The 22,442-nt window shown below is 43.4% G+C and overlaps 1 protein-coding gene across 5 annotated transcripts in view; it reads left to right on the top strand.

The window, feature by feature from the left end:
• The window catches only part of naaladl2 (N-acetylated alpha-linked acidic dipeptidase like 2), a 490,790-nt gene that overhangs the window by 13,694 nt on the left and 454,654 nt on the right, over positions 1-22,442 (top strand). The gene's annotated exons all lie outside the window — the stretch shown is intronic.

Raw genomic sequence — 22,442 nt, 5'->3', positions numbered from 1 at the left:
ATCAGACACTGCTGCTGATGTAAGTAGAGAGACAGATGATCAGCTAATGGTAAACATTATGATTTCACAGAATGTAGCATTTTTTTAATTTATTTTTTAAACTAATAGCCTCTAATCACTTTTGCAGACTCTTTTTCTGCTAAATTGGTAATAGTAGTACTATAGTTTTTTTTTTTTTTTACACCTAAGAAGTGAACACTCACCACCTTATTTTTGGGAATTGACACACATCTTGGGGGGAGGTGTGTCAATTGTCCATCTGGAGGAAAAAAATCTGCCAAACCAAACATGTACAGCTGCCTGGTGTAAAATGTATTAGTAGTAGTAATAACAGCCTGGTTAAAAAGCCTCGTTAAAAAGCAAAAAATCTTCACATTATAAAATCCCTAATCTTAAAATAACAGCTATTGCCAGATTAGTTATTCAACTGAAAACATGCACACATTGCCCTTAATTTATAATACCTGTACCTGTAGTATATAACTTTAAGACAGTGTATTTAGAGTCTAGCAGGGTCTGAAACATCTGTTTAAGGTGTCTAAGAATCTCTTGAATTCACCTCGCTTTTGTGGAACAAATCCTTGGTTCCCTTTAATTTTACTGGTTTAAAATTTAAGTGTTAGGGCTGACACTAGAGCCTCGTACAGTGTTCAGCTGTCTAATGCTTAGTACACAGTACACAGTGCAAGGACAGATGAAGATGTGTAAAAAGTACAGCAAGTGGCATAGGTAACAAATAAACTGTTGAAGATACTTGGCACTGATTAGATCTGAAAGAAAATTACAAAAATGACTTTTCCGTTTCCGTTTTGGCCAAGAAAAGCATCAGTTTCACAAAGCTCAGTCAAAATGTCACCTGAAAGTGATATGGCCTGAAAGCTCAAGTTACTATATCACAGTGGCTTTGTGGTAGAGGTAGAACCCAAAAGCAGGGATCAGAAACTCAAGGAGTAAACTAATAGGTGGTTTTAATTAAACTAAAATCACATGAAAGTAACAAAACTAGAAAATTCAAACCTTTGACAAAACAAGGAAAACGTATTGCAAGGGAGGACACAACCATGAGGGAAAACGTGACAGAGAACAGAAGGAAATGCAGACAATAGGTATGTCCCAATTCATAGGCGGCATCCTTCGGAGGACCCAGCCTTCGCGGTCTACGTGGGCCGGGTCCTTCGAAGACCGAGAAGGCCGGAAGTGCGAGGCTGTGAAATGAAACGATCTAGCCTTCAGATTTGCATCACTAGCTGTCTCGGTGGAGTTCAATAAACTCAGCCGTCTGCTCCTCACTCGCTAATATATAACACGACATTGGAGTAAATTCTCAACCATCTCACACTTCTGTTTAATCAGTTTTCTGTAGAACTTTAATCTCAGCCAAACAGATTTACTCACGAACAAATAAAACACTGAAAAAAGCCAAACAATAACATTTTTAAGATATCTAAGTAATTTCTATATCATGTTTAACCTGAGTAGCAAAAGACCGCAGGGGTCTGAAAACGATCTGCGGGGAGTCCGGTATTCTCGTCGGCTCTAGTGAGGCTCGACCTCCCAGTTTGCTATCAAGCTGGTGGGTAACAGACATCTCCGACAATGTCGGAGCACTTTTGCAAATATGTAATGTCTTCATAAATCAAGCAGTCTCACCTGAACATATTAAAAGTTTATTTTGTGAACCTGAAAGAGTAATATTACAACTAGGTAGCTGCCCCATTGTTGAAAACTGGAATTGGCTGGGCCGCGCTATGAATTCTGGGATAGGTTGGGCCTTGAAGGATACACCCGACCCATCCTTCAAATTTGGGGGAAATGAAGGACTCATTTGTTGGCCGAATTGGGACAGCCTTCGTCGCCTTCAAATGCAGCCTCAGGAGGATGCTGCCCCTGAATTGTGGCTTACCTAATATATACACAAGGAGCATAATGAGGGGACAGGCTACAGGGTGGAACACAGCTGACACTAATCTGACTGACGAGCCAGAGGAAGCAAAACTGATCATAATACACATGAAACAGACGACTATCAAAATAAAACAGGAAATACAAATCCTGAAACCATGACTAAGAAACCTGGATGGGAGAAAACAGACACACATGACTGGGAAGGCAGAAAGACACAGAGAAAAGACTCAGGAAAACAGACTCAAGACCATGATAATATAAATAGAATAATCCTTTACCAAATTTCCCCTTGTGGGACAATTAAAGTACTCACTATTCAATAACAGCTGAGCAACAGTGAAAACAGTACAAAAATGAACCAGTTGCAGAAACTAGTCCAATAAGGAGAGATGATAAGAAGGAATTGAACATGATTTATTTATATTATTGGCTAACAATGTATTGCTGTATTTTTTAGAAGCCGTTAGAATGATGTGCAGAACTTAACCTGCAAAACTGAGAAGCAGCTAATCTTTTAAGCATCAGAATTAATTCATTTTATACTAACAGCAGATATTGAGCAGCCATTACCCAAATCAAGCAATAGGAAGTAAGAAATGTACTTATTTATTTTTAATTACACGAACAGGGCACAGTGTATTATGATACTGTTAAAGGGATTAGGAATATTACTGATACCTTCAGTATATCTTTTTCTGCCAAGTCATTAACGCATCTCTCTGCTGATAACATTACAAGCTCCAAAATATAAAGTGGGATTTCCTAATATATTTTTCTTTGTTAAATGGGGTGAACATGTAGCCATGTATGGAAGAAGTTTGTATTATATTAATTATCACATTTTAGAAATAGACAACTTTTCATCAACAGGTGTGCTAGAATCCCACCAGGGATGGCTGTGCCTGTCATGGTCCTGGGTCGGTGACCCAGCGCTTTGAGTTTTGTTATTAGTATTTTCTAGTTTATTCTGTTTTGTATTGGTGGTTGGGGTTTGGTTGTGTTTATCTTCCCTACCTGCGTCTCCCTCGGTGCTCTGTTCATGTCCTCGTGTTATGTAAAACAGTCTGTGTGTTTCCTGTTTTACTTTGTAGGGTTGTGTCTCGTTATGTCCATTAGTTCCAGCTGTGTCCCCTCCTGTGTGCCATTTCCTGATTACCTGGTGTGTGTATTTATAGTGGGTGTCGGTCTGTGTTCGTTGTCGGCTCGTCTGTGTTTCATGGTGTCTGTGTCTCTCTGCCTCCCACCCCATTTGTATGATCCGGTTTGTTATTTAGCTCACCCAGTTTAGGTTATGTTCTGTCCTGCTTTCAGTTCTGTTATTTGTATACTGTAAATAAACCCTCACTCTCATCATCTTATCGGCTGTCTGCATTTTGGGTCCTTCGTTTCCTCCACACCACACGGCTCACCCCGCCAGCCGTGACAGTACGAGCCGACCAAACATGGACCCAGCAGCATCCGCACCCTCCCAGGAGTTTCGGGAGGAATTGGTTGACTCTGTTTCAAGGTTAGTTAACCTGTGGCTTGAGCATGAGGGGGAGGCATTTCACCGCGCTGTAGAAGCCAGGCTACAGCAGCTAATCCTTGCTCACTCCTGGCTACTGGACTCACTTCACCCGCTCGCACAGAACTTCATTCTGAACGAGCTCCGTCTTCACCCCCCGGCTGCTACCACCCACCCTGCAACTCATGCTTCACTTTCGACAGAGGATGTTCTGCCCGGCCCGTCAACCCAGCCTTCAAGGGGGAAAAGGCGCTCACGCCGCCGACGCTCCTCGCCACAGTCGGACCTGGGGATTTCTGAGCGGCCGGCTGTGGTGAGTGGACAAGACACTCTTTTGGTTTCACCAGAACTTGTGACGGTTTATACCGGGGCTGTGTTTTTTGAGCCTGCTGCACAGCCGCAAGCTCGTTTAGCTGCGCAGCCGCAAGCTCGTTTAGCTGCACAGCAGCATTCAGCTCGGCCCCCGGTATCCCCACTAGCCCAGTCATCTATGCCATCTTCACCGACTCCCTCTGTACAGCAGGCTGCGTCTCTGCCTCCCGTTTTGGACTCTTTTTCTAGTACATATTTTTTGCAGAGAGACAAACCACACAATCCTGAAAACACTCCTCAAGAGCTGGCCAGTTCTGAGATGCACTCCAGGGCCTCCCCAGAGGCTGGGTTTCAGCCCCCAGCAGACTCTGGACCCCTGGAGGTAAAGAAGCCAGCTGAGGACTGCACCCGGCTGTCGCTGCCTGAGCTGAGTCGATGCTCGGTGCAGTTGCAGTCAGCCTTGTGTTTGCCAGAGGCCCGTGCGCCTGCTGGTTCTGATCTGTTCCTGTCAGAGGCCCGTGCGCCTGCTGGTTCTGATTTGTCCCTGCCAGAAGCCCGTGCGCCTGCTGGTTCTGATCCGTTCCTGCCAGAAGCCCGTGCGCCTGCTGGTTCTGATCTGTTCCTGCCAGAGGCCCGTGCGCCTGCTGGTTCTGATCTGTTCCTGCCAGAGGCCCGTGCGCCTGCTGGTTCTGATTTGTCCCTGCCAGAAGCCCGTGCGCCTGCTGGTTCTGATCCGTTCCTGCCAGAAGCCCGTGCGCCTGCTGGTTCTGATCTGTTCCTGCCAGAGGCCCGTGCGCCTGCTGGTTCTGTTCTGCGCCCGCCAGAGGCCCGTGCGCCTGCTGGTTCTGTTCTGCGCCCGCCAGAGGTCTCCGCGCCTGCTGGTTCTGTTCTGCGCCCGCCAGAGGTCTCCGCGCCTGCTGGTTCTGTTCTGCGCCCGCCAGGGGCCCCTGTGCCCGCTGGTCCTGAGACTATTCTCGCTGGAGGGCCCGAGGAGCCCGTCCAGCCCCCTGTCCCGTCAGCTGGAGGGCCCGAGGAGCCCGTCCAGCCGCCTGTCTCGTCCGCTGGAGGGCCCGAGGAGCCCGTCCAGCCGCCTGTTCCGTCCGCTGGAGGGCCCGAGGAGCCCGTCCAGCCGCCTGTCTCGTCCGCTGGAGGGCCCGAGGAGCCCGTCCAGCCGCCTGTTCCGTCCGCTGGTGGGCCCGAGGAGCCCGTCCAGCCGCCTGTTCCGTCCGCTGGAGGGCCCGAGGAGCCCGTCCAGCCTCCTGTCTCGTCCGCTGGAGGGCCCGGGGAGCCCGTCCAGCCGCCTGTCTCGTCCGCTGGAGGGCCCGAGGAGCCCGTCCAGCTGCCTGCCTCGTCCGCTGGAGGGCCCGAGGAGCCCGTCCAGCCTCAAGACCCGTCCGCTGGAGGGCCCGAGGAGCCCGTCCAGCCTCAAGACTCGTCCGCTGGAGGGCCCGAGGAGCCCGTCCAGCTGCCTGCCTCGTCCGCTGGAGGGCCCGAGGAGCCCGTCCAGCCCCAAGACTCGTCAGCTGGAGGGCCCGAGGAGCCCGTCCAGCCCCAAGACTCGTCCGCTGGAGGGCCCGAGGAGCCCGTCCAGCCCCAAGACTCGTCCGCTGGAGGGCCCGAGGAGCCCGTCCAGCTGCCTGCCTCGTCCGCTGGAGGGCCCGAGGAGCCCGTCCAGCCTCAAGACCCGTCCGCTGGAGGGCCCGAGGAGCCCGTCCAGCCTCAAGACTCGTCCGCTGGAGGGCCCGAGGAGCCCGTCCAGCTGCCTGCCTCGTCCGCTGGAGGGCCCGAGGAGCCCGTCCAGCCCCAAGACTCGTCAGCTGGAGGGCCCGAGGAGCCCGGCCAGCCCCAAGACTCGTCCGCTGGAGGGCCCGAGGAGCCCGTCCAGCCCCAAGACTCGTCAGCTGGTGGTTCAGGAGAACCCAGCCAGCTTCCTGCCTCGTCAGCTGGAGGGCCCGAGGAGCCCGTCCAGTCTTCTGCCTCGTCAGCTGGAGGGCCCAAGGAGCCCGTCCAGCCGCCAGCTGCAGCCTCATCATCATCCTCGCCGGCTGCCGCTCCATCCACGCCGCCGGCAGCAACAGCGGCTTCATCTACACCGCCGGCAGCAGCAGCGGCTTCATCCTCGCCAGCTGCAGCCTCCGTGTCTTCATCCTCGCCAGCTGCAGCCTCCGTGTCTTCATCCTCGCCAGCTGCAGCCTCCGTGTCTTCATCCTCGCCAGCTGCAGCCTCCGTGTCTTCATCCTCGCCAGCTGCAGCCTCCGTGTCTTCACCCACGCCGTCGCCTGGTCCAGCTCCGGCTTCACCCACGCCGTCGCCTGGTCCAGCTCCGGCTTCGTCGTCGCCTGGTCCAGCTCCGGCTTCACCCACGCCGTCGCCTGGTCCAGCTCCGGCTTCATCCGCCTCGCCTGGTCCAGCTCCGGCTTCATCCGCCTCGCCTGGTCCAGCTCCGGCTTCATCCGCCTCGCCTGGTCCAGCTCCGGCTTCATCCGCCTCGCCTGGTCCAGCCTCTGCATCCGCCTCGCCTGGTCCAGCCTCAGCTTCCGCCTCGCCTGGTCCAGCCTCAGCTTCCGCCTCGCCTGGTGCTGCAGGGGCCACGCCACCTTCAGGTCCCAAACTGCCGCCTCGACACCGTCGGTCATTTGCCAGGCCGCATGATCGGCATCTTTGTCACCGTGGCCGGCCCCCGGACTTGCAGTCCCGCCGTCGCCGTCCGCACGGTCGGCCCCCTGAACTGTTTCCACGTCACCGCCGCTGCCGCGTGCACGGTCGGCCTCCTGACCTGTTTCCACTTCGCCGCCGCTGCCGCGTGCACGGTCGGCCTCCTGAACTGTTTCCGCTTCGCCGCCGCTGCCGTGTGCACGGTCGGCCGCCTGAACTGTTTCCCCGTCGTTGCCGCCTTCCGCACGGTCGGCCCCCGGAACTGCACTGTTTTGGCCTCCGGCGCTGTCGGCCTCCGGGTCGGCCCCCTGAACTTGTCCGTCTGGGCCTTTTTGGACTCTGTCCCTCCGTCCTGGACCCCCGCCACCCGCCCTGGTCGGGTCGTTTTTGGTTTTTTGGGGGGGGGTTTGTGTTTCTGTTGGGCTGTCTGGAGCCAGCCCTTGAGGGGGGGGTACTGTCATGGTCCTGGGTCGGTGACCCAGCGCTTTGAGTTTTGTTATTAGTATTTTCTAGTTTATTCTGTTTTGTATTGGTGGTTGGGGTTTGGTTGTGTTTATCTTCCCTACCTGCGTCTCCCTCGGTGCTCTGTTCATGTCCTCGTGTTATGTAAAACAGTCTGTGTGTTTCCTGTTTTACTTTGTAGGGTTGTGTCTCGTTATGTCCATTAGTTCCAGCTGTGTCCCCTCCTGTGTGCCATTTCCTGATTACCTGGTGTGTGTATTTATAGTGGGTGTCGGTCTGTGTTCGTTGTCGGCTCGTCTGTGTTTCATGGTGTCTGTTCCTCGTCTGTGTCTCTCTGCCTCCCACCCCATTTGTATGATCCGGTTTGTTATTTAGCTCACCCAGTTTAGGTTATGTTCTGTCCTGCTTTCAGTTCTGTTATTTGTATACTGTAAATAAACCCTCACTCTCATCATCTTATCGGCTGTCTGCATTGTGGGTCCTCCGTTTCCTCCACACCACACGGCTCACCCCGCCAGCCGTGACAGTGCCATAGTTACTCTCAACCATTTAATCCAGTGCTTGTGATTCCACCAGATGTGCAGCACAGTGTTTCAGGAACATCCTAGAAGCTGCTCTCTGACCTGCATTCCTAAAAATGCATGACTAATCTACTTTTGACAGAAGCTGAAACGGCTCAGAGCCGATTAGAAAGGCGGGGACTTGGATACAGTAATAGCATATAGACTCTGGTCAGTTTTCAGAATAAGAGACCCGTGCAGGCTAGATGGTTGGGGGGAGGGGGCAAAAACATAAACATCTCCCTTTTGGTTGTCATAAAACTCTACATTGCCATCTATTTTCTAGGATCTTAACACAATAAGGACAAGTTGTACAGTACACCCTGAACAGAGTGCACTTTCTCAAGAATAGCACACAGAGATGGACAACCATTCAGTCTTTTTCAAACCCATGGCTAATTTATAATCTGTAAACTGTTTTTGAATGGTGGAAGGAAGCTGACATACCCTGATGAAACTCATACAGACATAGGGGGTAGATAGGAATAACATGCAAACTCTACACAGCCCCAGCAAGCCCGTGCTGTGAGGCAACAATGACAAGCACCAGTGTATAATTGTACTGTTAATAGTGAATCCATAAATACAGTGGGGCAAAAAAGTATTTAGTCAGCCACCGATTGTGCAAGTTCCCCCACTTAAAATGATGACAGAGGTCAGTAATTTGCACCAGAGGTACACTTCAACTGTAAGAGACAGAATGTGAAAAAAAAATCCATGAATTCACATGGTAGGATTTGTAAAGAATTTATTCGTAAATCAGGGTGGAAAATAAGTATTTGGTCACCTCAAACAAGGAAAATCCCTGGCTCTCACAGACCTGTAACGTCTTCTGTAAGAAGCTTTTCTGTCCCCCACTCGTTACCTGTATGAATGGCACCTGTTTGACCTCATCATCTGTATAAAAGACACCTGTCCACAGCCTCAACCAGTCAGACTCCAAACTCCGCCATGGCCAAGACCAAAGAGCTTTCGAAGGACACCAGGAAAAGAATTGTAGACCTGCACCAGACTGGGAAGAGTGAATCTACAATAGGCAAGCAGCTTGGTGTGAAAAAATCAACTGTGGGAGCAATCATCAGAAAATGGAAGACATACAAGACCACTGATAATCTCCCTCGATCTGGGGCTCCACGCAAGATCTCATCCCGTGGGGTCAAAATGATCATGAGAACGGTGAGCAAAGATCCCAGAACCAGACGGGGGGACCTGGTGAATGACCTGCAGAGAGCTGGGACCAAAGTAACAAAGGTCACCATCAGTAACACACTACAACGGCAGGGAATCAAATCCCGCAGTGCCAGACGTGTTCCACTGCTGAAGCCAGTGCATGTCCAGGCCCGTCTGAAGTTTGCCAGAGAGCACATGGATGATACAGCAGAGGATTGGGAGAATGTCATGTGGTCAGATGAAACCAAAGTAGAACTTTTTGGTATAAACTCAACTCGTTGTGTTTGGAGGAAGAAGAATACTGAGTTGCATCCCAAGAACACCATACCTACTGTGAAGCATGGGGGTGGAAACATCATGCTATGGAGCTGTTTTTCTGCCAAGGGGACAGGACGACTGATCCGTGTTAAGGACAAAATGAATGGGGCCAAGTATTGTGAGATTTTGAGCCAAAACCTCCTTCCATCAGTGAGAACTTTGAAGATGAAACGAGGCTGGGTCTTCCAACATGACAATGATCCAAAACACATGGCCCGGGCAACAAAGGAGTGGCTCCGTAAGAAGCATTTGAAAGTCCTGGAGTGGCCTAGCCAGTCTCCAGACCTCAACCCCATAGAAAATCTGTGGCGGGAGTTGAAAGTCCGTGTTGCTCGGCGACAGCCCCAAAACATCACTGCTCTTGAGAAGATCTGCATGGAGGAATGGGCCAAAATACCAGCTACTGTGTGTGCAAACCTGGTAAAGACCTATAGTAAACGTTTGACCTCTGTTATTGCCAACAAAGGTTATGTTACAAAGTATTGAGTTGTATTTTTGTTATTGACCAAATACTTATTTTCCACCCTGATTTACGAATAAATTCTTTACAAATCCTACCATGTGAATTCATGGATTTTTTTTTCACATTCTGTCTCTCACAGTTGAAGTGTACCTCTGGTGCAAATTACTGACCTCTGTCATCATTTTAAGTGGGGGAACTTGCACAATCGGTGGCTGACTAAATACTTTTTTGCCCCACTGTACATCCATTTACCAAAAACTGTTTGATGGCTCAAGTCAATAAATTTAGGCTCTATTGTGGTTGCTGGTAATCATAGTCACTAACTCCAATACAGACGTTATCTAAAAGCCTCCTAAAGTCAAAGCCTCTAGCTCTATCATTCTATCATTGTTGAAATAATTAGAATTCGGTCTTTAAGTGATGACGTGACGAATCCTACTTCCGGGCCTAAAGTAGTCTGCGTTTAATATGGCTTTTGTGTTGTTAACATGTTTAATGTTTTGTATTTTCTTCTACTTAATCTCAAAAAGCTCCTAAAACAGTCAGTGATCACTGTTGACCTCCCTCGGCTTTTATTACCGCTAATCATTTATTTAAGCTCAGTTTTTAAAACCTTAGGATGTAACTGCAGCCCAGTAGTGATGGGTCGTTCGCGAACGAAATGGCTCTTAGAGCCGGCTCTTTGAAGTGAATGACGCGAGCCGGCTCCTTATTGGGAGCCGTGAGGTTTTTTTTTTTTCTTTCTCTCACCCTCTCTCTCGCCCTTTTTTCCGCTAAACTCTGCACGCGCGGCCTGTACTTTGCGCTGGGCAGAGGGGGGAGGGGCGTTAGTTACACTCGCAGTAGCACAGGAACAGAGCCAGAGAGAAAGAGAGCGAGGGACAACAACGTCACATTAGAAAGGTATAGTAATCATCCACTATTTTTAGTTGCAGATGATAAAGGATTCAGAAATCATACAGGCCCATATGACAGAGAATGTGCATCTTCTTTTTGTTTTAATATTTTAATTTATATTTAATTGTGTTGTGGTTTGCAGTGTTTTGTGTTGTTTCACGTTAAATTTGTTTAAAAGGAAAAAGCAGAAAATTTAAATAGTTAAAAGTTTAAAATGTAAATAGTTGTTCTTTGTATTGTATGATTTATTTATTACATTTTATGTGGAGTGAATAAATAAAGTATATTTATGGTGGCCCTTAGAGACAAAGGAGTACAAACTCCAAAACATGTACAAACTCCAAAACACGTAAAAACTCCAAAAACACGTACAAACTCCAAAACACGTAAAAACTCAGAAGCAGGTACAAACTCCAAAACACGTAAAAACTCAGAAGCACGTACAAACTCAGAATCACGTACAAAAGACAACAGAAGTGCTCCAGGATGCTAGGGCGCAGTGTTGAGCGTTTGTTACCTAGTTGCTACACAAGCCAGGAAGTATCAAGAACCGGATTTGGTGTGTGGTAATAACAGGTAAATGAATTTTTTTTTAAATTATTTGAATAAATATGAGTGCTTGTCTATAAATACACAAACAATACGCACATGCTTTCAATTGTGTAATTTAAGTGATCTGGGTAGCTCTGTTTTGGAAGTTCAGTTAACACTAGAAATGTGTTTTGGAGTTTGTATATGCTTTAGAGTTTGTACGTGCTTTGTCTCTAGGGGCCATATATAAACATATATAAATAAAACCACTTTTTTACATTAATAATTCCTTTTCTGCATAATTTTATATTATTGTTAATGATTAAATAATTAAAGCAACAAAACAACCTGAAGAGCCGGTTGGGAGCCGAAAGAGCCGGCTCTTTTTAGTGAGCCGAGCCGAAAGAGCCGGATCTCTAAAAAGAGCCGGAAATCCCATCACTACAGCCCAGCCCATGCAGCAGTATATGAATGACTAACCTCGTATTGTGGATGGATTATCTCAGTTGTTCTCCTGGCTGAAGTTTGGTCCTTTTACAGCATCCTGCCATGTGATCATTATATACCAGCTAGCCAAACTTCAGTAACCCTACAAACGTCACTGCTGTTTAGTTTTCTGTCTTCATTTATGTTGGAAGTGATAACAGAGCTGTACCTTTTAATTTGTTTCCAAAACCTCGCAGTCAGGATATGCTATATTGTATTTAGATAGAAGCTAGCGAGCTAACTTCCTGCTAACTTCTAACTCCGTTAAATGTCATAAATTCCGTTTTCATAGATGCCTGGATGGTAAACTCAACACTGATCATTTTATTAAAGATGAAAGACTTTAGACAGTTTTTCAACTCTCAGTAATGCCATAGTGATCGTTTGATATATGGACCTGCAGCGGAGTTTAGGCCCAGACATGGCTAGTGACGTCAGACTTAACGACCGGATTGTGAGCTACATCTTAAGCTTTGTTTTATATTCATGCATATCTAAGCATCAATCTTTTGTATAAATTTACTTCATTGTCAGAGTGGCTTGAATAAACATCCTTTTATGCATCCTTGTGTAAGAAGTCAACTGCCCTTCAAGGAAAACATGATTTGCCCATTCTTGTCTATTTATCTTTACTCTGAAACACAGCAATGCACGTCTCAAGCGATGAAAGTCTCCCATGAGTAAAATATGTCCTAAAATTCCTTTTGGTGCACTTTATCATGCAGATTTAGCCAGTTTAGCAGTAGCTGGCGGCACTGTGATGCTAACTGTGGATATCTATATGGAATAAAAGAGATTATTAGGCACTAAGAGGATTGGCTGCTGAGAGGTATAATGTGGGACAAGCTTTTTCTCTCAGGGGCCCAGATAGCACACAGGGAGATGATCAATGGTAGAGGTAGAGATAGCACCATTGTTTAGAACAAGATTAGACAGATTAACACCAGTGGCTGTTTCCTCCAGGGCTGCTGTTAGGCGTTATTAAACCCTAAACACTAAAGCATCTCTACGTTCACTGAAGGGTTTTGCTTTAGATACGAGCCCCTCTCTTAAGGTTTTTCTGCTTGTTTTTTTCTTCCCCTCCTTACATTTTTTAAAGTCTGAACATTTTCACCCATGGCATCTCTTCATTTTTTTCATTATCTAAGCCTACATTTAGCCCAGCTTACCTTCCTCTCTGGAGCACCAAATCCTCTGAAACATTTTGAAGTTCAGAGCGGAGTAGATGGTTGAGACATACTCTTTAAAAGTGTCGCTAAATGTGCTTTTCCAGTAGCAAACGTATTTTTTAAAGCACTCCACAGAAAATTGAAAGTAGAAGGGGAGGGATCCTCACCCAACTAAATTGCCGGTGTTATCAGTTGGGCATTCTTTGACAAAAAAGGTGTATGGATTATTATTGTAGATATATCAAGGACGTTTTGTCCCTGCCCAAGCCTACCGATAGCCATCTGTACCCTCACCAGCCTGTCAATGCTGCTATCTGACAAACACACACACACACACACACAGTATGATACACACTAACAAACATACAGAGCAGATGGGAATGATTGCAGAGTGGAATAGAAGATATGTATTTGCTATTTTTGATATCTACTGAGACTGATAAAGAATTTTTGGTACTAAATGTCACATGCAGTATACCGCGCACAGATGAATACACTGATGCTTTTCTACCCTTAAATCTCTTTTCCTGCAGGCCCAGCATTTGCTGTTCTTTACTTCCCCAGACCCACTTCTTCACCATATGCCCTAAACATTTTCCACCCCTCTCCAGTCATCTGATTCCCAGCCACATGACACATCTGGCACTATTTGAACTACAGTAATCCCAAATGAATACTTACTATTTGATAGTGTTAGCACTGTCCCATTGCAAGTCAAGCTCTGCAGTTCCTGAAGTACTGGCCCTCATATTCTCAAGTATGGGCCAAATTTGCTTCCAATTGTTTTTTTGTTTTTTTTAACTAACTCACTGCTACAGGATTGGTAGAAACATACACTTCTGAGCATGCATCAGCAACAGGAGAATCTTTTTTTCTGTTTCTCTATGTCATGTGTAGAAAAATCACATATAATTAACAGTCTCAATGCACAAAGAAGATAAGAGGTTGTTTTGTGAACTATTTTGGAACAGACGTCTGGTGTTGGCAGGCTAACAGTACATTTGGTGTGCTTACAATTTGAAATACTATAATTTATAAAGATTTTTTTTTTTTTAGAAGATCAGCTCAAATAATTTATTTTTAGGGGACAGCACTTCAAAACACATTACCATGAAGTGGTTGTATTTATCCTGATGTGAAATAGCAGCTACTCTATCACATCTTACATTTTTATGATGGGGCCCCCTTTCATAATCTCAGCTCTGCTCTAATGTGTTGCCCTAATAAGCCTTAAATTGTCATCTTGGTTTGATTTAACTCAGCCATAATGAGAAATCTGCCTTTAGAATGACAGTAGCCATCCATTTATCCTTTCCATCTTTCTTTACATGGCCTCTTAACACCTCCCCCGGACTGTCCAAATTGAAGTTGGAAGAGACAGCGAGGTTGAATTGTGAAATGACAAAAACATATATATTTTCCTAGACAGAATATTGGGTTTTTCATCATTCATATTGTAGACTTATGAAAGGCTAGGAAGATTATTTGAAAAGTTTAATTCAAAGAGTTTTTTTTGCAATAGATCACTAATGGGTTTGGTAAAATATATTTATGAGTTTTGTGACCGTGTTGACTTGATGGAAGTACAGAGTGAGGGCAAAGTCTAAAGGGATAATTTTAGGTAAAACAGGTCTTTTGTGCTCACCAAGCATCACTCAATCTCCATTTTCCTCATGTCTCCAAGTGCATGTCAGAGAATGAAAGTAAAATGAAAGCAGACCCATTTCCATTCAGGCTTTGTTTGGTTTGTGACATCTTTGTTAGGCCTTTCTGTTTCAATATGAGTATGCCACAGAGTCTTCCAGTAGAATAGCGCCTCAGAACCTGCTGTATTTCTTAAACCAGAATGCATTACCTGCACTTTACTTTTCTTTTGTTGTGACATGTTACGTCTTCGGATGTCATTAAAATAACATTGTAACAATTCCAATTTACTTCTACTTTCTACATCATTGCACACTTCTGAACACAAGTATGTAAATGTGGCATATAGACTTAATAGATGATGTCCTTTTTTATTAAAAAAATGTTACAACTATTCACAACTAAGTAAAAGTAAGTCAGTCTCACCATAATTAAATCTAGAAAAGGATTATGGATTTATAAATGGTAAACAACAGCAGTATTTCTCCATATTCAACATTTGAGTAGACCAACAAATATATTTAAAAGCATTTTTAGTGAAGTTTAAAAAAAAACTCACACTATATTCACTAAAACTAAAATAAATGTGTGAATGTGTCCTGTGATAGTGTGTGGAGAATAGAAAGTATGTGTGATCTGTGTTTCACATACAGCATGAGCACAGATTTTAGGTCAGAGCAAAAGAATAGATAAAGTGAGTGCTTAGTTTCCTTTTTGAATGTTGTAATGCTTAATGTTAAATCAAAGTATATGTATGTGCTCTGTGTGAGATGGTGATGCAAAGCAGTTTTTATGAAAGATCCTATTTCTGTGTGAAGCATAAAATTAACTTAGCTGTAGAACTAACTATACAGACCCTTAACTATAAACCAGATCACAACAACGTACCAAGGGCTACCATAGGATTTAGCAGTTGGGGGAACTAATCTCAAGTGTAGTGATGCCACATAGGGAAAGGATTTCCACTAGTAGATTTTACATTTTATTTAGATTTCTATAATTGCCATCATCACTTTAAATATCACTAAATTTTAATCTTTGCCTAATATTTTCATGCAATCTTGGAATTAAGCTTCAATTGATTTTACAAGATGTTTCACAAAAACATAATTCGACAACAAATATATGCTTCCAACATCTGATTTAAAAAGCTGTAAAAATAATTATAAGTTCAGTCTAGTTGATCATTTTCAGGAATGTGTTGAAGGTGCAATAATGTGGGATGTATTTCATTTCTTATTACTGAGCAAGTATTTCCATGCCATCAGTCTGCAGCACAAAAAAAAAGTAACTAATTCACCAGTAATTTACATTAATCTTCCGATCACATTCGACTTCTCTTAAACTGAACGCTGTTCTGGTCCACTTAAACTCTTGATAACAGCCTATGAAATGGAAGTGGTTTCTTGGTGTCCTGCAGTGCTGGATGATAAGCCAGAGCTGGAGTAACAGTGTCGTTTTTGACATTTCACACTAAAAGATCAGTTTAAATCACGTAAATGAGGGAAAAAACCCAACATCTGTTACTTGTTGTTCCTCATTGGGATTGAGCAACACCACAATGAAAACCCACTCTGTAGTTGATCTGTCCTTCAACTGTGTCTCCATGATGGAGTGGTTGTAACTCAGGAGTTGGAGCAGTTCATCTGCTAACTGGAAGGTCGGTGGTTTGCTCCCTGTATGATTGGGCCAAGAAGGCATGTTGTAGACAGTGCTTTGAATTCTCAAGTAAAGGAAAAAGAAACTACATAAGAATCACTCCAGCCACCATGATCCAACTGAATTATTTTTCTTCTCACATGCTGGCAACTTCAGCTGTGCAACTGACCACTCCTGGACACATTGTGTTTACATCAAACATGCAAGAATCAGTTTCTTTCATCTGTTGAAATCTCCATCTTAATGCATGGTGAATGATATAAGTGTCTCCAGATTCGGAATGGGCATTTTTATGCCTAGTCTTAATGTAATCTGGCAGTAAATTAATTATTTATGACTATGAATTATCTCATCATCAAAACAGGCACTGTCTGACTCTAATGATCAGTGACAGTGTGTGTTTTTCTACACATCACATAGAGAAACTGTAACATAGATTCAATGCAAGCTTATCCAGTCTTTTGGGAATATGGCAGTTGTCCTCCTCAGCCCTGAGCTACAATGAATCTGTCAGGACATTTTAATATTACTTTTGGTGAAAGTACACACTGTGCATACCACCCTTGGCAATGTTGGTTGACTAATCAGAGGAATGAAACATCCTGGCTGTGTTATTAGTTTGAAATCTATCTACTTATACTAATATGTGACTCAGTGTGTGCATTAGCTTAGCTGAGGGAAAGAGCTCCACAGCTTGAACAGGTGTAAAAGAAAATGTTAAAGTCCCAGACAATCCTCTTATTCCTGTATCTACCTTGCAATTCAGGTGTGAACACATATGTGATGCGATGGTTTAGTCAGATGACTTGCATTTAACAGAATTCGTGCTCGTCGGTTTTTCTCTCATCTGTGTTCCACTGAATGAGTTAAAGCTGGACAGCCTGTGACTGATGCGCTCATCATATGCCTCACAGTGGTACTCTGATTGATAGCATGTGATTTCTCACAAAGATGCTGAGGAAACTTGTACAGATCCAGGATGTGGTTCTACTTCACACTCTGCCTTGACAGCTGGTACTGCTGTGCAGGAGGAGGACAGCAGGGTTGCATTTCCTCATAAGTGTCACAAAAATCCTTATGTGTCACTTATGACATCTCTCATTGAGTTTCAAATATGAAAATCACAGTATAATTGTTTCAGCATGCATCTGAGCCCACACTTACACTATATTACAAAGCAAAATAAATGAATAATAACAATAATTTTTCTCCACCTTTTATTAATATCTTGCAGTGACAAATGATATTGTGAGGTAACTTGCCAACTGCAAAGTGTTTCCTCCTGCTGTGAGGTTTGTTTGTTTTTTGGCTTCACTTTTTTGGAGCAATCTCAAAAGGGCACGAATTGAAACATTTTTCTACTTTTAGAATAAAAGGGCAAAATTACAGTTTACAAAAAGAAGCATAGTGGAAGCAAAAGACAAGGACATACATGACTTTGATAGGGACTGGGTTTTACTAATCTTTATTGAAAATATGAACGAACACAGCTCAATAAGGAGAATATACAGTACTACGCAAAAGTTTTAGGCAGGTGAGAAAAAATGCTGTAAACAAAGAATGTTTTCAAAAATGGAAGTGTCAATCATTTATTTTTATCAATCAACAAAATGCAGTGAAATCTAAATCAGATCAATATTTGGTGTGACCATCCTTTGCCTTCAACACAGTATTAATTCTTCTAGGCAAACAGTTTTTGGAGGAACTTGGCTGGTAGGTTGTTCCAAACATCTTGGAGAACTAACCACAGAACTTCTGTGGATGCAGGCTTCCTCACATCCTTCTGTCTTGTCATGTACGATCACTTCCAGTACTTCTTGTTCTTCTTTACACTGAAGATAGTTCTTAATGACTTTGGCTGTATGTTTGGTGTCGTTGTCCTGCTGCAGAATACATTTGGGGCCAATAAACAATCACTTATATTTCTGAAAGCATTCTTTGTTTACAGCATTTTTCCATATCTGCCTAAAACTTTTGCACAGTACTGTAGTTTATTGAATACTTTTGATTTAACAAAACTGTTCAATTAGACTCACAGGGAACAGACACTCATTAGCTCACAGAAGAAGGGCAAGAAAACTACTGGACCAGAACAACAGAATTGAGTTTGACAGCATGGCAAAGCGGAAGTGACAAAAGGAATAGAAATACAAAAAATGAGTGAGTACAGAACTTACTTATTGAATTTACAAAAAAGCTTCATAAGCACCTGGAAAAATTCAAACATTGTTGATTGAACACTGTCTCATAGTATATATGGACAATAAACTAAAAACTTCGTCGTCAGTCACCCAGTCTCCCTTCGATCTGTCTGCACTTCACATGTTGAAGAGAAAACTAAATGGAGGAGGAAAAAAATGGAAGACATGCAGGAAAGACCTGGTAGGAGAAAAGGCTTTCTGGTGATGTCCATGGGTTCCAGGCTTCAGGTAGTCATTGTCTGAAAAGTACTCTAGATAAAGTATAAAAATGCACTTGTGTTATTTTCTATATTTTTTAAACATCATCTTCTGAAATATGGGGGTTTAAGACTGGTTGTAATTCCTCAAATGTTAATGAATAATTTAGTTTTTCCCTTCAAATTGATGCTCATAATAAGATGAAGCTCATCTTATTATATAAGAGCATGCAGTCTGTAAGAATAAATATTTGGACCTAAATGCATTTCTATGATAGTATTGATATGTAGTGTTCAGTGCCATTGGTGATGAAAATAAAAATGATAATTTACAAGTCTGTAAATTCACCCAGACTATCCCCCAGGTTGTCCTGAAGCCACCTTTATCTGCTATTGCTGTTATCTCATTATCCAACTCTTTTGCTTCTTTTCCATAATAGACCTCAATTTTGCTGTCTTTGAACTGATGCACCATTAGCGACACTGCATTTCAAAGCTGACCCACTCAGGCTTTTAATTTAAGCAGCCATGTTTCCAGATGTTCCCAGCCTTTTTACTTTGATGCCTCATTCCTGATTATTCTTTTTTCACGCAAACACGTTTCCTTTCTCTTTAAAGCATTTCCTTACCTTAATACATTTATTTTCTTTGGGTAGACTGAGGCACGGACTGTTTGAGCTCCACATATTGATTGTTGTGGGGAATTTGATGCCTAGAGACTTGCCGTTCTCCTCTACTCTTCTTTCCTCTCTCTTCCACCCTGGGGGAATTTTAAATGGAAACACATTACTATGAATCACACAGCAGGGAGCTCCATGATTGATAGCATTGCTTACCATTTACTAGTCACTGTCTGGAGATAAGCCCTGAATTTATGGAGTATTGGAAATCCTTGCCGTTGCTACATGAGGATTAGAGTGAGGAACAGCTCCCCCCGTACTGCCACTGGAGTCACCTGGTTAACAGCATAAGTGGAAAGTAAGGAGCCCCTTTTATTATTTATAAAAAAAAAATAGTATTTGCGTTTTTGTTTTTTTTGTTTTCTGGATTTCTTCTGTAAATGAAACTGGGAAAGCTCGGAGGACAGTGTCACCTGCTTGTGAGTGACTTTATGTTGTATACTTACTTTTCAGCAAAGCAAATGTGACTTTCCTTATTTAAAAAAAATCATATCGTTACACTAACTGGCTACTTTGTTAAGTACACCTTGCTACTACTGGGTTGGACCCCGATTTACCTGAAATCCTTCTTTCTTTCAACAAGGTCCTGGAAACATTCCTTAGAGATCATGCAATTGCTGCAGATTTGTTGGCTCCACATCCCTGATGTGAATCTTCCGTTCTGCCATATCCCCAAAGTGCCCTATTGTCATGAGACCAGGGGACTGAGGAGGCCATTTCAGTACAGGGAAGCCATTGTTCGAGCAGCCAGTTTGAGACAATCTGAGCTTTGTGACATGACGTACTATCCTACTGGAAGCATTCATCAGAAGATGGGAACACTCTGGTCATAAACAGACGGGCCACAACAGTACTCAGGCTGTAGCCTTTAAACAATTCTCAATTAGTTCTAAGTGGCCAAGAAAATATACTCACACCATGAACACCCGAACTGTTGATACAAAGCATGATGGATTTGTGCTTTCATGTTGCTTATGCCAAATTATGACTACAGCATTTTTCCAATCTTCTATTAAGTAATTTTGGTGAGCCTGTGCAAATATTGGCCTCTATTTCCTGTTTCTCAACTGACTGTAATGGCACCTGGTGCCATCTTCTGCTACTGTAGTCCACTTGCTTCAAGGTCAACATTCAGAGATGTGTAATCAGAAATGCTTTTCTGCATGCCTTTGGTGTAATGATTATTGGAGTTACTGTTGCCTTCTTATACGCTGAAAGCAGTCTGGCCAATCTTCTCTGACTTCTGACATCAACATGGCATGAACTCACTGTTATTTACTTACTCATATTTTCTCTTACTTTAAAAGATCACCTCAACTATGTCTACATGCCTTAAATATACTGATTTGCTACCATGTGGCCATATTTGTGTTGACGAGCAGTTGAATGGGTGTACCTAACAAAGTGACCAGTCAGTGTATATTTAGTTGAAATGTAAACAGAGTAACCCCAAATGAAAAGAAAATTACAGACCTCAGATTAATATAATAATATATTTATGCTGAATCTTTTATATGCTTGTCAAATCAACCTTCAGGTAAATTATCCATTTTCTTCATAGTTCATTTAATACAATCTGATAAAATAGATATATGTAATATTCAGAAATGAATAATTAGTCCATCTACTAAGGTGGGCACTATCACAGTTCATTTAAAATCCCTGAAGGCATATATGCAGGAATCCCTAGACTTTGCAGGGTGCAGACAGTAGTTCACCGAAGACTTTTGTTTAAAGAATGTACTTGCAGACCAGTTTTTCCTGTGCTTCAGACACAATTTGCAGACTTCAACTTTTCTTCTTTAGAAATGGCTAACAGTTATAGATTTTAAACATCAAATGAAAACTGTGTTTGCACACAGAGAGAGCTGTCTGTACTTTAAAGGAACAATGGTTGTTTGTTTTTTACACAGGGTGTCATTCTTTTATATCATAGAAGCTGCTTACAAATCTTAGACTCCATACATCATGGCCAAGAGTTTTTTTTTTAACACTGAACAGAAAATTAAAGTGTTCAGTTTTAAAACTGGTTTGTGATTTAAAGTCTACAAATGGAAGATTGTGGTTTATGTCTCTACTAATACTAACAAAATAGCTGTTTTCATTTATTTAATTAATTTTTTTAAAGAGCGCTTGAACACATTAATTTTTATACTTATAAAAAACTTGCTTAGGTGTTTTTTGTTTGCTTTTTTTTTGCCCTGGCTTTATGTATGTTAGACAAAATAGACTTAGCTTTAGTAGTTTAAATGAGTTTGTGGACCTTAGCTTCTGCAGCTTATGAAGGACACATTTTTACAGATGTTATGTGTTAGAAACATCTCTGAGTGCTTGGTTTACATACCTCCATTTTTGGCTGTCAGGGGCAGCTTAGACCTCAGATTTCATACCTCAGCAGCCATAGGAACAAGGGCTTTGGGTTTTTTAGATTCCTTGCAAGTTTGTGCATCACTCTGAAGAAAGTCTAACCTTACTGCATTTTTGAATTATTTGTTACCGAGCTTGGTTTACCAAACACCACTGCAGTTTGTATAATGGTGTGTTTAGCAAGTAGCCAGCAAGATGACTGATCAAAATCTCATTGCTGCTGCACCCTGAACCATCGAGGCCATTTCATCACATTAATATCCTGCCACACTGTGACCGAATATTTGATCTACACACACTGATAATCAACAAGTCGTTTTACATCCACAATGTGCCAGCGCATCACACGTGGGGGCTGTTTCTGTGGCGCTGATCCCATTATGGAACATGACTTAATTCTCCTTGACACAAAGCCAATTCAGGGAGTGATTGTCTCACAGGTTCATCCTCTCTCACGCAGCGTGAGGGCAGAAGGGAAGTGGTGGTGAGGAGGTGGGTTGTATTAGGCGTTGAAAGACCACAGCTGAGGGGGAAATAGCTGTCAGGCCTGTGGAGGAAGGAACAGGACACAGTATAGCCCATCACTTGTGCTCCCTGAGAGACTTATTACAGAAGCAGGCCAGGGAGAGAGCTTGTAATTAATCTGGAGGGAACTGATATTGGTTTTGATGCACCAGAGACTGACAACAATGGCTGTCTCCTACATGTACCTGCACTCGTGGCTATATGTGTCTGCATAAAAACAGGAAACAAAGGCGAGCAAGGGGAGAAAGGGCTATTTACATGGAATGTCTGCAACAATGCATTTTAATGCCTCCTTTAGTCGCCTCATCCTCCTGCAACTCGTATTCTCATCTCTCTCGTTTCTCTCTCACTTATCCATCTCTGCAGCTGCGTTGGTTAGATTCTTCCTCTATCATGAGTACGTTGTACAGGGCAGCCTTTTTTTTAAAATAATGAAACTATACTCAGCATGGCAAATTATTAATGTCACAGAAAGGAAATAAGCTTGTTTTCCTTCAGCTCATTCATTTAGAAAGCTCCATGACTGCACCGCAGAAGCACAATTACAGCACTAAGGAATCACAGAGATTGAAAGGACCACAGAATTTGCACTCTTAGTCATGCAAATCAGCTGTTAGGTCATATCCGAGGACAAATTCAGCATTATTTTCTAATGACTGAGGAAGAATGGAAAGAAAAATGTGAGTGACATGATCAGAATTTATAATATCTACTGCTATTATTAAAAGTTTTTATCA

Source organism: Neolamprologus multifasciatus, chromosome 23 (genome assembly GCF_963576455.1).
Source record: "Neolamprologus multifasciatus chromosome 23, fNeoMul1.2, whole genome shotgun sequence".
NCBI lineage: Eukaryota > Metazoa > Chordata > Actinopteri > Cichliformes > Cichlidae > Neolamprologus > Neolamprologus multifasciatus.
The sequence above is the reverse complement of the archived record's forward strand: the minus strand, read 5'-3'. Positions and strand labels throughout refer to the sequence as shown.